The sequence below is a fragment of the Salvelinus sp. IW2-2015 genome, unplaced genomic scaffold (genome assembly GCF_002910315.2).
Source record: "Salvelinus sp. IW2-2015 unplaced genomic scaffold, ASM291031v2 Un_scaffold1198, whole genome shotgun sequence".
Taxonomy (NCBI): Eukaryota; Metazoa; Chordata; class Actinopteri; order Salmoniformes; family Salmonidae; genus Salvelinus; species Salvelinus sp. IW2-2015.
The window spans coordinates 181,971-193,234 of record NW_019942773.1 but is presented as its reverse complement, the minus strand read 5'-3'; the positions used below and the strand labels follow the sequence as shown (position 1 = coordinate 193,234).

The 11,264-nt window shown below is 41.9% G+C and overlaps 1 pseudogene; it reads right to left on the bottom strand.

The window, feature by feature from the left end:
- LOC139024217 (maltase-glucoamylase-like) overlaps nucleotides 1-11,264 on the bottom strand; it is a 35,575-nt pseudogene that overhangs the window by 3,824 nt on the left and 20,487 nt on the right.

Here is an 11,264-nt window from a genome sequence, read left to right as displayed (position 1 = left end):
TGCCTTCACCACACCTTCACCACACCTTCAACCACACTCCTCCCCCCACCTTCAAAAAACCCCACCACCCCAACCTCCCCCATGCCTTCACCCACACCTGCCCCACACCTCGCCCACAACCTTCACCACACCTCCCCCACAACCTTCACCAACACCTCCCACCACAACCTCCCCATGCCTTCACCACACCTCACCACACCTTCACCACACCTCCCCCACAACCTTCACCACACCTTCACCCACACCTCCCCCATGCCTTCACCACACCTCCCCCATCCTTCACCACACCTCCCCACCCTTCACCACACCTCCCCCATGCCTTCACCACCACCTTTGTAGTGTGACCTCTTGTGATAGGGATGGCCCCCCGGCTCCTTTCACAAACACCTCCCCCCACCTCCACCACACCTTTCACCTCACCACCCCCACACCACAACTCGGTCTCAGCCTCCCCCACAAACTTCACCACACCCAGATTCAGCCTCCCCCAGTCCTTCACCACACCTCCCATGCACCTCCTCCACACCTCCCCCAACCCTTCACCTCACCTCCCTACTTCTTCACCACACCAGGGTCAGCCTCTCATCCACCGGCAGAACAGCATATGGCAGGTCAGGGTGTTCTGGGGCGACAGGAGACCAGGGAGAAAGATCAAATGGAGAAAAGGTCACAATAGCAAATGCAAATGTAACAGTGTATCATGATGATTGATAGTAAAGTAAACATATATTCATGATGATTGATAGTAAATGTAAAACAGTATATCATGATTGATTGATAGTAAATGTAAACAGTATATCATGGGTAGAAATGTAACAGTATACATTGATAGATTTATTAACATTTATCATGTGATTGATAGTAAAAGTAAACAGTTATATCATGTTGATTGATAGACATGTAAACAGAATATCATGATGATTGATAGTAAATGTAATACAGTATATCATTGATGATGATTGAGTAAAATGTAAAAATATTATATCAATGATGGATTTGAAGATAAAATGATAAACAATATATTTCATGATGATTATGAATAACATGTAAACAGTTATATCCATGATGATTGATAGTAAATGTAAACAGTATATCATGATTGATTGGATAGAAATAATGTAAAAGTATATCATGATGATTGACAGTAAATGTAAACATTATATCATGATGAGATAATAAATGTAAAACATTATTATCATGATGATTGATAGTAAATGTAAACAGTATATCATGATGATTGATAGTAACATGTAGATATCCAGAGATACAAGTAAGTATAGCATGTATTTGATATGTAATATAAAGTACATGTAATATCAGTGATGATTGATAGTAAAATGTAAAACAGTATATCATTTATTTTTTGATAGACATGTAAACAGTATATCATGAAATGATTTGATAGTAAATGTTAAACAGTATTATCATGATATTATAGTAAATGTAACGTATATCATTATGATTGATAGATCAATGTAAACCAGATTAATCATTGATTGATTGATAGTAAATGTAAAAGTATATCATGATGATTGACAGTAAATGTAACCAGTGTTATTCATGAGCATTGTATAAGTAAATGTAAAACAGTTGTATCTGATGATTGATAGACATGTAAAGTAATCTAGATATAGAAGTAAATTATCATGATGCATGATATAAATGTAAACAGGTATCATGATGATGATAGTAAATGTAAACAGTAATCATGATGATTGATAGTAAAGTAAACAGTATATCATGATGATTGATTAGACATGTAACAGTAATATCATGAGATGATTGATAGTAAATGTAAACAGTATATCATTGATGATGAACAGTAATGTAAACATTATATCATGATGATTGATAGACATGTAAACAGTTATATCTGTCACGTTCCTGACCTGTTTTCCTTGTTTTTGTATTGTGTTTAGTTGGTCACGGGCGTGAGTTGGGGTGGGCATTCTATGTTATGTGTTTCTATGTTGGTTAAATGTGTTGCCTGATATGGTTTTCAATTAGGGGCAGGTGTTTGACGTTTCCTCTGATTGAGAACCATATTAAGGTAGGCTGATTCTCACTGTTTGTTTGTGGGTGATTGTTCCTGTGTCTTGTGGCACCACACGGGACTGTTTCGTGTTCGTTCGTCTCGCTCTGTTCCTGTTCTTCGTGTTTTATTGTAAATTCTCAAGTTCAGGTCTGTCTACGTCGTTTGTTATTTTGTAATCATTTCAAGTGTTCTTCGTGTTTCGTCTTGTTTAAATACATTTCGTTATGTCTGCATACAACGCTGCGTTTTGGTCCGATCCTACTCCTCCTCTTCAGACGAAGAGGAGGAGAGCAACCGTTACAAGTATCATGATGATTGACAGTAAATGTAAATATTATATCATGATGATTGATAGTAAATGTAAACAGTGTATCATGAGCATTGATAGTAAATGTAAACAGTAATATCATTATGATTGATAGTAAATGTAAACAGTGTATCATGAGGCATTGATAGTAAATGTAAAACAGTGTATCATGATGATTGATAGTAAATGTAAACATTATATCATGATGATTGATAGTAAAAGGTAAACAGTATATCATGATGATTGATAGTAAATGTAAACAGTTGGGAGTTGTATTTGAAACCAATGTTGTAACGGGTATCGTCTTCCTCGGACGAGGAGAGGAGAGAAGGATCGGTAGACCAATGCGCAGCGAGGTGTGATGACATAATGATTTATTGAAAAAAACAGACGAACACTGACACGAACTAGACTTCAGAAATACAAAATAACAAACGATGTAGACAGACCTGAAAACAAACGAACTTACAAATACACGAAGCACGCTGACACAGGAACAGACTACATAAACGCAACGAACAAACCGAAACAATCCCGTGTGGTGCGCAGACACAAACACAGGAGGACAATCACGCCACAAACAAACAGTTGTGAACAGCCAGCCTATATATGGTTCCCAATCAGAGGAAAACGTAAACCACCTGTTTCTGATTGAGAACCATATAAGGCTGATTAACAGTGATCTAAACACAAAACATACAATGCCCACCCCAACTCACGCCCTGACCAACTAAACATATACAAAAATAACATAAAATAGGTCAGGAACGTGACACAATGAAACAACAGTATTGTTACAGGTCAAGCACACTACTACAAAGTAGAGACCACTTTAAAGGGTAATACTACACTACCACCCCTTCTACAACCTACTTACCAAGACACACAGAAAGACACACATGCCAACCACATTGACCTATGAACTTTCATATGGCTGGACATGAAACATTTGATAATGATTGACATCATTGGCTAGATGCTCTCTGGTCCATCTGGCTCCATATCTCGCACATGTTTATCCTTACTCAGGATTAATTTGTGGTTTAAATCGCCAGAAGGAAGCTGCTCTGTGCTGTGGCTGTTCTGATTAACTAGCTCGTGCAAACAGGGCTCACTCACCAAAAATATCCATCCAACGTGCATATTACCCAGCACTGTCCTCATTGCCTGACTCCTCCTCCAACATCTGACTGTCGAAATGGACCAGACACACACGTACACTCACAGGCTCTGTCTTATCAGTGAAATTGTTTGGAATGGGTCTGATGGCAGGCAGAGGGACAGCCACACGATGTTTGGCTACCAAAGGGTGTGGTGTGAGTGTGTGAGTGTGTGAGTGTGTGAGTGTGATCCCCATTGGTCCAAGCAATGACTGAGTTTCTGCCGATCACAAATAAAAACAGAGAAACCCTGGTTAGTAAACAGTGGTTTCTGGTTGAACCCAACTTTATTGAACTTTTGAACCTTTATTACTCTCTATTGATAGTAAATGTAAACAGTGTATCATGATGATTGATAGTAAATGTAAACATTATATCATGATGATTGATAGTAAAAGTAAACAGTATATCATGATGATTGATAGTAAATGTAAACAGTTGGAGTTGTATTTGAACCAATGTGTAACGGGTATCGTCTTCCTCGGACGAGGAGAGGAGAGAAGGATCGGTAGACCAATGCGCAGCGAGGTGTGATGACATAATGATTTATTGAAAAAAACAGACGAACACTGACACGAACTAGACTTCAGAAATACAAAATAACAAACGATGTAGACAGACCTGAACAAACGAACTTACAAATACACGAAGCACGCTGACACAGGAACAGACTACATAAACGCACGAACAAACCGAAACAATCCCGTGTGGTGCGCAGACACAAACACAGGAGACAATCACCCACAAACAAACAGTGTGAACAGCCAGCCTATATATGGTTCCCAATCAGAGGAAAACGTAAACCACCTGTRTCTGATTGAGAACCATATAAGGCTGATTAACAGTGATCTAAACACAAAACATACAATGCCCACCCCAACTCACGCCCTGACCAACTAAACATATACAAAAATAACATAAAATAGGTCAGGAACGTGACACAATGAAACAACAGTATTGTTACAGGTCAAGCACACTACTACAAAGTAGAGACCACTTTAAAGGGTAATACTACACTACCACCCCTTCTACAACCTACTTACCAAGACACACAGAAAGACACACATGCCAACCCATTGACCTATGAACTTTCTATGGCTGGACTGATAAACATTTGTAGATGAGTTGAGCTCATGGCTGTGCTCTGGTCCATTCTGGCTCCATTCTCGCCATGTTTATCCTTATCAGGATTATTTGTGGGTTTAAATCGCCAGAAGGAGCTGCTCTGTGCTGTGGCTGTTCTGATTAACTAGCTCGTGCAAACAGGGCTCACTCACAAAAATATCCATCCAACGTGCATATTACCCAGCACTGTCCTCATTGCCTGACTCCTCCTCCAACATCTGACTGTCGAAAATGGACCAGACACACACGTACACTCACAGGCTCTGTCTTATCAGTGAAATTGTTTTGGAATGGGTCTGATGGCAGGCAGAGGACAGCCACAGATGTTTGGCTACCAAAGTGTGTGTGTGAGTGTGTGAGTGTGTGAGTGTGTGAGTGTGATCCCCATTGGTCCAAGCAATGACTGAGTTTCTGCCGATCACAAATAAAACAGAGAACCCTGGTTAGTAAACAGTGGTTTCTGGTTGAACCCAACTTTATTGAACTTTGAACTTTATTCACCCCAACCCCAGGAAAAAGAGACACTTGGCCCTTCAACTGTTACTAGTTCCCATTCACTCCAATCCATAACAAAAACAAGTGATTTTGAGTGATGGTCAAGTAGCTAGACAGTGAAAGGATTGTCTAGTCCCAAACCAGGTGACACGTCAACTCACCAACGCAGCTGTGAATGAGATCAGTAGAAACTGGTCATTCTCATACATATCTGAGAGAGAGAGCGAGAGAGTGAGAGCGAGAACGAGAGAGGGCAAGACAGAGAGAGATCGAGCGAGAGCGAGAGAGTGTAAGGTCCGACACTGTATTTGGAAAAGCAGGTACTTGGAGTCAAACACTTAATCGGAACAGACATTGAACAAGGCAGGAACAGCGTCAGCATACGGGTATACAAGGACATATGACAATCAATGCTGAAGCAGGGAACAGAGCAGGGAACAGAGCGGGGGAATAGACAGATATAGGGGAGGTGATGACAGAGGTGATTGAGTCCAGGTGAGTCCAATAATCACTGATGCGCGTGATGGGGGGAAAGCAGTTGTGCGTAATGATGGTGGCAGGAGTGCGTAATACCTGGGAAGCCTTGCACCTTCGAGTGGGGGGGGGACAGGCTTGACAGTCATAAAAGAGTGAGTGATAGAGAGCATGTTTACATGCAGAGACAGGGTTATTACAGTAACACTTCCTGTCACTCCTCTTCGCTATTATATGACACAACCAACCTCACAACCTATCACAGGAGAGCAGCTCTCAAACCACTTCAAACACACTCCACCATGTCAGAGACAGACACTGTGTGTGTGTGTACATGTATTTGTGTGATGCATCTACTCCCAGATCCCCTCCACATCATCCCAGAACAGGGAACGTCATGAAGTTCCATTGTCGCTCAGGACAACGATCAGCCCCAGAGGATTCTTCGGGTGGGGGGGGGTGAGACAATCAGTAAGAGGGAATGAGAGCAAGAGAGAGGAGAGGAGAGAGGGTGGAAAGGAGAAAAAGAGAAAGAGAGAGAGAGAAAGAGAGAGAGAGAGAGGGTGGGTTGAAAAGGGTAGAGAGAGATACATATAAAGAAGCTGATTGCAGACTGCTGAAGGACAATGACAAGTGTATGTCACCTGCAGTGCATTGTGGGGGTTTATTTATACCTCTTTCTAAGGACAGACATTAATATTCATGTTGCTGTGAGTTACATCTGATCCCTCACCATTGTCTCCCTCCCTCCACAATGAATATCACATCTAACACACACACACACACACACACACACACACCTTTGGTGTGTGTTGTTCTCTGGTCTCTGCAAGGGAGGATGTATACTCCACTTACAAGGAAGTTGATGTAGTGGAGAGGTATTGGCATGGTTACCATCTGGCCCCTCACAACAACACCCTTAGCCTGGACACAACATGACAATAAAATAGATAATGAATATGAATACAGCAGACATCCACATTTATTATAAATGTAGTTTTAACATCAATTTACATGTTTTCATTAATTACAATGTGTGTGTGTTTTGGCGCCTCACTGTGTGGCCCTCTACTTCTCTGGCCCCCTGTCAATCAAATAGGGTCAAACAACACTTCAGAAAGATCCAGACCAGGACTTATGACAGACATATCAGAACATTAAACGTAATGTTTGAAAGAACTGTATTACTGTATATAAATATAGAGTTGAAGTCGGAAGTTTACATAAACCTAGGTTGGAGTCATTAACACTCGGTTTTAACCAATCCACACATTTCTTGTTAACAAACTATAGTTTTGACAAGTCGGTGAGGACATCTACTTTGTGCAGAATGCTGTGGTATTCATGCTGGTTAAGTGTGCCTTGAATTCTAAATAAATCACTGACAGTGTCAGCAGCAAAGTACCCCCACACCATCACACCTCCTCCTCCATGCTTCAAGGTGGAAACCACACATGCAGAGATCATCCGTTCACCTATTCTGCATCTCACAAAGACCAAAACATCTCACATTTGGACTCATCGGACCAAAGGACAAATTAGCACCAATCTAATATCCATTGTTCGTGTTTCTTGGCCCAATCAAGTCTATTCTTCTTATTGGTGTCCTTTAGTAGTGGTTTCTTTGCAGCAATTCGATCAGGAAGGCATGATTGAGGCAGTCTCCTCTGAACAGTTGATGTTGAGATGTGTCTATTACTTGAACTCTGAAGCATTTATTTGGGCTGCAAATTCTGAGGCTGGTAACTCTAATGAACTTATCCTCTGCAGCAGAGGTAACTCTGGGTCTTCCTTTTCTTTGGCGGTCCTCATGAGAGCCAGTTTCATCATATCGCCTGATGGTTTTTACGACTGCACTTGAAGAAAGTTCTTGAATTTTTCCGCATTGACTGACCTTCATGTCTTAAAGTAATGATGGACTGTTGTTTCTATTTGCTTATTTGAGCTGTTCTTGCCATAATATGGACTTGGTCTTTTACCAAATGGGGCTATCTTCTGTATACCAACCCTACCTTTTGAAAAGACAACTGACTGGCTCAAACGTATAGAGAAGGAAAGAAATTAAACAAATGAACTTTTAAAAAGACACACGTGTTAATTGAAATGCATTCCAGGTGACTACTTCATGAAGCTGGTTGAGAGAATGCTAAGAGTGTGAAAAGCTGTCATCAAGTCAAAGGGTGGCTACTTTGAAGAATCTCAAATATGAAATATATTTTGTTGGTCACTTCTTTGGTTACTACATGATTCCGTATTTGTTATTTCATAGTTATGAGGTCTTCACTATTATTCTAAGTAGTATAAATGAAGAAAAACATTTGAATGAGTAGGTGTGTCCAACCCTTTGACTGGTATTGTATAACTTCCTTAATTTTGCTGGGACCCAGGAAGAGTAGCTGCAGCATGTGCAGCTAATTGGGATCCATAAGACAAATACAATACACAAGATCCAAGCGCAGGAGGTAACAAGACTGTTTGATAGAGTCCAGCTGAGGATTGTGGGTAAAGCCAGCTGTGAGGCTGACAGAGGGCAGAGGACAGCTGTGGCCTACAGGACCCAACCATACCAAACTGGGTTGGTGGGAGTGGAGAGAGAGAGCGAGAGAGAGAGCAAGGGAGGGAGATAGGCGAGAGAGAAGGAGGGAGGAAGGCTGAGGGAGAGCGAGAGTTAGTGATTGAGTGTGAAAGCGAGGGTGTGGGTTGTGAACTCCGAAATATGTCAGATGCAGTTAGTTTGTCAAAGTCTACACCGTAATCTCTATCCACATTATTGACATCATTAGCTTCACTGGTGCTACCTGGCCTGGTTCCATTTTGACATTATTAGCTTCACTGGTGTACCTGCCTGGTCCATTTTGAATTATTAGCTTCACTGGTGCTACCTGCCTGGTTCAATTTTGATCATTATTAGCTTCACTGGTGCTACCTGGCCTGGTTCCAATTTTGGACATATATTAGCTTCAACTGGTGCTACCTGGCACTTGGTTCCATTTTGACATTCATTTCTTCACTGGTGCTATTCTGGCCTGGTTCCATTTTGACATCATTCTTCACTGGTGCATCCTGGCCTGGTTCCATTTTGACATCATTAGCTTCACTGGTGCTAAATCTGGCCTGGTTCCATTTTGACATTATTAGCTTCACTGGTGCTCACCTGGCCTGGTTCCATTTTGACATCATTAGCTTCACTGGTGCAATCTGGCCTGTTCCATTTTGACATTATTAGCTTCACATGGTGCTACCGGGCCTGGTTCCATTTTGACATTATTAGCTTACTGGTGCTACCCTGGCCTGGTTCCATTTTGACATTATTAGCTACACTGGTGCTACCTGGCCTGGTTCCATTTTGACATTATTAGCTTCACTGGTGCTATCTGGCTGGTTCCATTTTGACATTATTAGCTCACTGGTGCTATCTGGGCCTGGTTCCATTTTGAAATCATTACCTTCACTGGTGCTACCTGGCCTGGTTCCTTTGACATTATTAGCTTCACTGATGCTATCTGGCCTGGTTCCATTTTGACATCATTAGCTTCAATGGTGCTACCTGGCATGGTTCATTTTGACATTATTAGCTTCAACTGGTGCTCTCTGGCCTGTTCCATTTTACATTATTAGCTTCACTGTGCTATCTGGCCTGGTTCCATTTTGACAATTATTAGCTTCACTGGTGCTATCTGGCCTGGTTCCATTTTGACATCATAGCTTCACTGGTGCTATCTGCCTGGTTCCATTTCTGACATCATCTTGTGACCTGGAGAGTTTAAGATGATCACATTCCTGGGAGGATTTACAAAATTATAATTATCTTGCGACCCACGAGTTCTCTACCTCCCACTCTCCTCTCTCTCCTCTCCTCTCCTCTCCTCCTCCTTCCTTCTCCTCTCCTCTCCTCTCCTCTCCCTCTCCTCTCCTCTCCTCTCCTCTCCTCTCCTCCTCCCTCCTCTCCTCCCTCTCTCTCTCTCCTCTCTCTCTCTCTCCTCTCCTCTCTCTCTCCTCTCCTCTCTCCTCTCTCCTCTTCCTACACATTAATCCTTCCCCTACCGTTGCCCTTTTACCAAAACCTATGCCTCTTCACCTACCAAGAGGATGGTTGCTGTGAATGTTAATTACATAGTGTGTTCCAACCACTTTAACTCTGGGCATAGGTGTCTGTGGAGACAGCAGACTGTAAGAATGTTATGTTAAAGACGTTCAGTCCAACTAAACAGTCCTCTTCAGTTAAATGAGACATCCAATTAGCTTCTACTTTGCTTCAATACATTGCATGGTTATCAAACTGAGGAGAGAAAATAACTGAGGAGGAGAGAAAACTGAGGAGGAGAGAAAATAACTGAGGAGAGAAAATAACTGGAGAGAGAAAATAACTGTGGAGAGAAAATAACTGGAGAGAGAAAATAACTGAGGAGAAGATAAAAGAAAGGAGAGAGAGAAGAGAAGAGATGAGGGGGAGAGATTTTTTTTACATTTTTTTGTTATTTAACCTTTATTTAACCAGGTAGGCCAGTTGAGAACAAGTTCTCATTTACATCTGCGACCTGGCCAAGATAAAGCAAAGCAGTGTGACACAAACAACAACACAGAGTTACACATGGAATAAACAAATGTACAGTCAATAACACAATAGAAAAAGTCTATATACAGTGTGTGCAAGTGGTGTAAGGAGGTAAGGCAATAAATAGACCATAGTAGCGAAATAATTACAATTTAGCAAATTAACACCGGAGTGATAGATGTGCAGATGAGGATGTGCAAGTAGAAATACTGGTGTGCAAAAGAGCAAAAAAGCAAATAAAAACAATATGGGGATGAGGTAGTTAGTTGGATGGACTATTTACAGATGGGCTGTGTACAGCTGCAGCGATCGGTAAGCTGCTCAGATAGCTGATGCTTAAAGCTTGTGAAGGAGATATGTCTACAACTTCAGCGATTTTTGCAATTTGTTCCAGTCATTGGCAGTAGAGAACTGGAAGGAAAGGCGGCCAAAGGACGTGTTGGCTTTGGGGATGACCAGTGAGATATGCTGCTGGAGCGCGGGCTATGGGTGGATGTTGTTATGGTGACCAGTGAGCTGAGAGAAGGCGGAGCTTTACCAAGTAAAGACTTATAGATGACCTGGAGCCAGTGGATCTGGTGACGAATATGTAGCATGGGCAAGCCAACGAGAGCATACAGGTCGCAATGGTGGGTAGTATATGGGGCTTTGCTGACAAAATGAATGGCACTGTGATAGACTGCATCCAGTTTGCTGAGTAGAGTGTTGGAGGCTATTTTGTAAATGACATCGCTGAAGTCGAGGATTGGTAGGATAGTCAGTTTTACGAGGGTATGTTTGGCAGCGTGTGTGAAGGAGGCTCTGTTGCGAATTAGGAAGCCAATTCTAGATTTCATTTTGGATTGGAGATGTTTAATATGAGTCTGGAAGGAGAGTTTACAGTCTAACCAGAAACCTAGGTATTTGTAGTTGTCCACATATTCTAAGTCAGAACCGTCCAGAGTAGTGCTGCTAGTCGGGCGGGCGGGTGCGGGCAGCGAACGGTTGAAAAGCATGCATTTAGTTTTACTAGCATTTAAGAGCAGTTGGAGGCCACGGAAGGAGTGTTGTATGGCATTGAAGCTCGTTTGGAGGTTTGTTAACAGTGTCCAAAGAAGGGTCAGATGTAAACAG